At 47.0% G+C, this 6,000-nt stretch overlaps 2 long non-coding RNA genes across 2 annotated transcripts; both read left to right on the forward strand.

The window, feature by feature from the left end:
* The first annotated feature begins 1,052 nt into the window (after positions 1-1,052).
* LOC135388404 (uncharacterized) lies at positions 1,053-4,434 on the forward strand. The gene is made up of 5 exons (XR_010421345.1): positions 1,053-2,271; positions 2,760-2,928; positions 3,008-3,071; positions 3,148-3,612; positions 4,414-4,434. It is a non-coding gene; the product is annotated as an uncharacterized LOC135388404 (long non-coding RNA).
* LOC135388405 (uncharacterized) lies at positions 4,427-4,741 on the forward strand. The gene is made up of 2 exons (XR_010421346.1): positions 4,427-4,502; positions 4,611-4,741. It is a non-coding gene; the product is annotated as an uncharacterized LOC135388405 (long non-coding RNA).
* The last annotated feature ends 1,259 nt before the right edge of the window (positions 4,742-6,000 follow it).

Raw genomic sequence — 6,000 nt, forward strand, 5'->3', positions numbered from 1 at the left:
GGGGCCCGACGTGCGGCTCCGCTCGCATGAAAAGCAAGGGCTGCTGAAGCATCATGCCTGTGTAGCGCGCTGCTGTAAGCCTTCATAGGAATGCTCTGGTGAATGTCGTAAGTCGCCTGATTGAACATTGTCAGCACAGCATAAAGTGAACCACTGGCGCGAAGTGGAAGGTATACAGTCAAATGTGCTACCAGAGCCCGCAAAGGCAGCAAGCCAAGGAAACGGAGAGAATAGGGGGCAACGACAAATTAGAGTTTCTTCGCATTAAGGAGAAATTCACTTGTTCGCGTTATTTTGAAAATGTGGTACTAATATATAGGAAGAGGCGAGAGCGAGGAAACAACTTAAGAAGTGCTGAAAGTTTGAATAGGTTGCCGGTATAGTATTAGAAGATTTGCCGCAGCGGCTACCGCAAGGTAAAAAGGAAAGAGGAACGGAGTCGACACGGCTAGGCGACACATTTATTAAACATTTAAAAATGTCAAGAAAGAAAAATGAGACGACTTAAAAAAAACGTCAGGAACACACACGGGCGCTCAAATTCAAATCAGTGCGATATCAACAAAGCAAGACTACGACGCTGAAAATGTATGTGCTAAGAGAAGCGGTGTCCTGGTGGTGCAAAACCAGGCGGCACATTCTGCTAAACCACTAGACCAGTTTTGAAAGCTTGCGCAGACTTCGCGTCTTGTTCTTTTCGTTTCTTTTGAGCTGCGTACAGAACTGGCGCATTCGCACTGCAACGTAGTAATGGAGCATATGCGCCATTATATCAACTTTGTGCTCACTGCATGGGAATGACAAACTGTAATTGTCTAGGATGTAGTCAATTGTCAGGTCATATACTCCTTTGTCACACGCATGACCATCGTGAAGCGCGTCCCAGGTTTTCGAGACGAACCTTTCTTCGAAATGTTTCTCGCAGCCGTAGTCTGTAGTCTGAAGAAGGCGATCTTTGCATGGAATAGCATGTCTCCAAACCTTCAGGCGGTCCTCTTCTTTAGGAGGGGAAAACAGCCCAAGCAGCACAAAGGACTGGGATTCGGCTGGGAACGTAACGGGGATGATGGGTTCGAGGTGGCCGATATCGCCGTCACGAGCCCGACTGCTTCCCGACTATGTGAGGGGGAAGAATTGAGGGAGAGGGAAACTACATAAAATTATTTCCCGATAGATCCCCGTTCGTGTCCCGGTCAGAATTCTTTCCCGATAGATTCCCGTTTGCGTCCCGGCCAGGATTCTTTCCCGATGGATCCCCGTTAACGTCCCGATCTGCTGTGGTGTACTGGCTAAGTATTTCTTCCCGCTCGTCTCCCGATGTTTATGCAGATTCGGTAACACGTGATCGGATGGTACAGCTCGAGACAAAGTTTCTGAAACACGGGTTTTCTGTATTGGACTTTTCCCAGCCACCTTTGGGAAATGCTTGTTGAGCAGAATCCTTGGGGATTCTGTTCAACAAGTGTTCCCCTTAGGCCGCAGGGGAGGCGTAGAGAAGTGAAATACAAAACACCCGTGTTTCAGAAACTTTTGTCCCAAGCTGTACGAGACAGTGAAGCATCCCTTCAGGAAGGAATTTGGCTGTCTGGTATGAGGTAACTCTTTCAAACATTGGGCTGCAGTTCACTTCATGTGTTGTGTTGTGTTGTGTTGTATGACGGAAAACATGCACACGCAGCACCCTGAACAGAAGTATTAATGGAGCCTCACTGCAAAGCACGCAAGTACAAGATACTCGGGAAGAGTCGGCCACGCCCGAACGAAACGACCGAATCTCCCGAATCGAAAAACTCACGTGAAACGAAACGAAGAGAGCTTTAGCAAGTCGAACTGATCGGACGAAAACCGCTGCACCGAAACCCGCAAAGACTACGCTGGAGCTCCCTGCATTTGGGCTACCGCGACTGCCATCGCCATCATCTTTGTTTTGGTTGTCATTGCTGGGTGCAAATGGCCGGCGTGTGTGTTCTTAATGTTTCTGAGCAACAAGTTTTGCAAAGTTTGGTTCGGAGGGAGTATGGAACGCCGTTTTGTGGTCAACGTGGCCAGAGTGCCTCAAAAGTACTCCTGCCGCATTCTGGTCACTGTTATAAATGTGAATCCCTGCCACCATCAGCAGCTTTTAAGTAGATTCATGGCACATGAGGAACCTGCGATGTACACCATCGCACACAGTCAAGAAAAATGTAGCATTTAACCTTGCTTTCCTTCATTATAACAAACAAAAAAAAGAAAGAAAGAAAGAACACTAGAGAAAGGGTCGGCAAAACAGTGAGTGTTTTGTTGTTTTTGATTCTATTGATCTCTCACTGTCAGGTTGCACTGCCGATCTGTTCACAATCATAACTAACTAATACCTTAGCTTTGGCCAATCTCATGTTGCAATTTTGCTTCAAACACAACATTCAGGGATCTTATGAAAACAGCAGCATTTCTGAAAGATCCTGGAACGGCCACAATCTCAAGAGGTAGTACGATTCTACCCGTCGTCATATTTCGTCCGCCAAGCCATTGCGCGGAGATGTTGGCTCCATGCCCATTTCAACACAGGCTCACCCGCGCTCGCTCGCGCGTTGTCGCTTGTCTTCCATGCCACCAGCCAGCGCTGCGCGCTGCCTGTCGCGCATGCGCTGTTCTTGTTGGCTTCGCTTTGGCTGCTGTAACGGTCGTTTCATCGTCGCCGCGTGTAGTTCGCGTAATTGCGAGCGTTCCAGCAAGTCTAAAGCGTTTTAGAGGCTTTGTATTGTTGTTCTCACCAGGTGCTGTCGTTCTTGCAACCCGTCTGATATTGCAACTGTCTGTAAGTGGAAGCGTTTCTTCTAACCGCGAGCAAACCAGTCGGTCTCGTTTGACATGTCAAAGAGTGAAGACGCTACCTTGCATGTGAAGCCAAATCGTTCTTCGCCTTCAGGATTATTGCCGTTTCAGGTGTGTAATTAATATAACTCTGAAGTAATATGTTCGACTGCGCCATGCATTCTCATTGTTCGTTTTACTCTATTTGCAGGGATCTGCGCAACGACAGGGAGATAGAACGCCAAGTGAAGTCGACTGTGTACTTTGTGCAGACGGTATGTCATATGTCTCTACACTGCTCTACATATAGGTGTCCTGCCATCGTATTTTCTGGAACGATATTTCTTGCAGGTTCAGCGTGTATGACGCAGCGGCCTTCAGCAAGAGAAACTCAAGCACCGTGTTCAAATGCAGTGGGGACTCTTGCTGGCCATGACAACGCTTAGAAGTGCTTTTTCGGAAGAAGGACAAGTTGGACCGGAAATGAGGACCTAGGTGTGCTCTTTTGCGCTGTTGTTCACCGTTCGATCATTACCAGTTTTTGTGCCCCCGTGAGTTCAACGCTTAGGTATGTTGATGATAAATGGATATGCGTTAAAAGGTACGTACTCCGGAGTGGTGAATTGTTCTGGTGAAGTGATTCGTTGCTGCTATCTCCTGTTTCGTGAGGGTTCTTGTCGGTACTCATATACCGCAGGCATGAGGGGCTTTCTTTGCAGAACATTTCAGTAAACCAAGACTGCAGCATTTTCAAGATTGCCATAACCAGCATCAATGCAGCTCTCATGTCAACATCAGCATCAAGACAGCTCTGATGTGAGCATCAGCCAGCGCAGCTCTGATGTTAACATCATCAGAGCAGCTGTGATGTTAACATCAGACCTGATGTCGCTTTTTTTTTCAATAGGGATGCTTCTCCTTGACCATGTTTTTTTTTTGCTTATTGACGTTTTTGTGAAGGAACGCTGAATATGCGCACACCATTGACTGTCAGCTCTAGTCCCGGTCAGCTGTCATTTTTTACAGTTTTCGTTGTAGTAATTGCTAGTCATTTGCACCAAAGGCGCTGGATGTGAACTATTTTCTCTTTCCTGGACTTGCATTTCTCCCAGTCGTTGGCTTTGTCATTTTTTCATAATTTAAATTTTCTCTTGGTAACTCTTGAGTTTCGTAATCCCTACGCTGTGCATTTTACCATTTTTGATAAAGCTCATTCCACGTACCGTGCACATACTATTTTGTGCTGAAGTGCAGCAATTGTTTCGTTACGTCTAATGTTACATGCCATTCATTTTTGTGTCTGGGCAGTACTGAAGCGTGAGCAGATAGGCAGACTGCCTATTACTGCATAACTTCGTTTTCTTTGAGGCACCACCACTTGGACAGGCAGACCGCCTCTTGCTGTATACTTTTTCTTTCTTTTGAGACACTGTTGACGTGCGAGTGGTTACGCAGGCAGGCTGCATATTACTGTATACCATTTCCCACCATGCAGCAATTTTACCATTACGTCTAATATTAATGCTACAAGCCGTTCATTTCTTCCAGGGCCATTGCCGAAGTGCAAGTGGTTAGGCAGACTGCCTACTACTGCATACCTTTTTTGTTTCCTTTCAGAGACCACCTCTTACTGTGTACATTCCCCCCCCCCCCTTTTGAGACACCATTGAAGGGCCAGTGGTTACGCAGGCAGGCTGGATATTACGGTAGACCATTTCCACCCTTTTCTTTTCAGGCTACATTGGCAATGACAGTAGTTATGCGGACATGCTGCATATTTCTGTATACCCCTCTTTTTTTGTTTTTCATTTCAGACACAATTGGCATGCATTGGATGATGCAGGCAGACTGCTTAGTGTACACCACTCGTCGTTTAGTCTATTGAGGTGCTCCAAGTGTTGTGTCAGTCTATTTCCTCTCCGAAAATAAAATGTTGGGCTCTACACACACTGTTTACACTCAAAATTATTGTAATTATTAAAAATAAGCATATTAATGCCAAAATATGCATGGGGGGGTAAATATGCATGGGGGGAGCCCCTGCCAGCATTATCGGGGATCCGCCGGGGACCTGCTGGGACCGAATACTTGCTGCCGATGTCGGTCCTTAATCATCCCGGTGTTGCAAACTGGAGGAAGGACCGGTATCGGCTGGTGGCATGCCCCCGACTTTGTAGGATTCTTTCCCGATGCTGGACCGGCTTCGCCCCGGTCCTTTGTGCTGCTTGGGAGGGACACCTTCTCTGTACACGTTTTATACCCGGAGTTACATCGCGGCACGAAGCACTTCTTCCCCATGTCGGATCCGTTGTCATCAGAGCTTTTTTTGTCATCAAATACATACATTTGTAAGCGGAGGCAAGTCTCAGAATCAAAATAGCGCGCTCTTCAACTTGGAGCCAATGCACGGCAAACGCGGAAGCAATGATAAGAGGGCCCCAGTACAAGTGTCGCGCTCTGTCGGCATGGAAGGGAAGCGCGGACCGACCTTGAACCGCGTGGAGGAGGCGCGGCGTCGTATCACCTTACTATCTACCACCGTGGTTGTACCTAAAGGTAGTTCTTCAAAGGTACGAGTTTGTGGCGACTACAAGGTGACGGTGAACCCTGGCATTCGAAATGAACATTAACCGCTCCCTGTACCTGAAGATTTATCTGCCACGTCAGCTGGTGGCAAGGTGTTCATGCTACTAGGTTTGTCAACGGCTTATCAGCAGCTCATGTTACACAGCGACTCACAACCTCTGTTAACGTTTAACACGCATTTTGGGTCTGTTCAAGTACACACGCCTTCCTTACGGCATCTCCAGCGCTCCTGCATTTATTCAGTCAATAATGGATTAAATTTGGTCAGGACTAGAAAATGCGCGTTGTTACCTAGACGATGTGCTGGTTGTAGCACACAGTGATTTCCCCAGAAATTCACTACTAGGGGGGTACCGAGCTTTCAAGGGGGGGTCATGCTTAGTTGGATTGGATTGGATTGGAAAAGAAAGAAAAATATGGAGAGGTTAGTCCCGACCCAGTCAGAACTGGCTACTCCAAAACGCGTTTGTTGGTAAACAAAAAGAAAGAAAAAGGTCAGCTACGAAAAATAGGACAAACAAACAAACAACCAAGCAGAATAAAGCATAAAGGAAGACGGGGGAAAGGAAAGGGGGAGACGTTCGACGCCGAGAATCACTCACTGCATGCTTAGTGAAG

This window comes from Ornithodoros turicata, chromosome 3 (genome assembly GCF_037126465.1).
Source record: "Ornithodoros turicata isolate Travis chromosome 3, ASM3712646v1, whole genome shotgun sequence".
NCBI classification, from domain to species: domain Eukaryota; kingdom Metazoa; phylum Arthropoda; class Arachnida; order Ixodida; family Argasidae; genus Ornithodoros; species Ornithodoros turicata.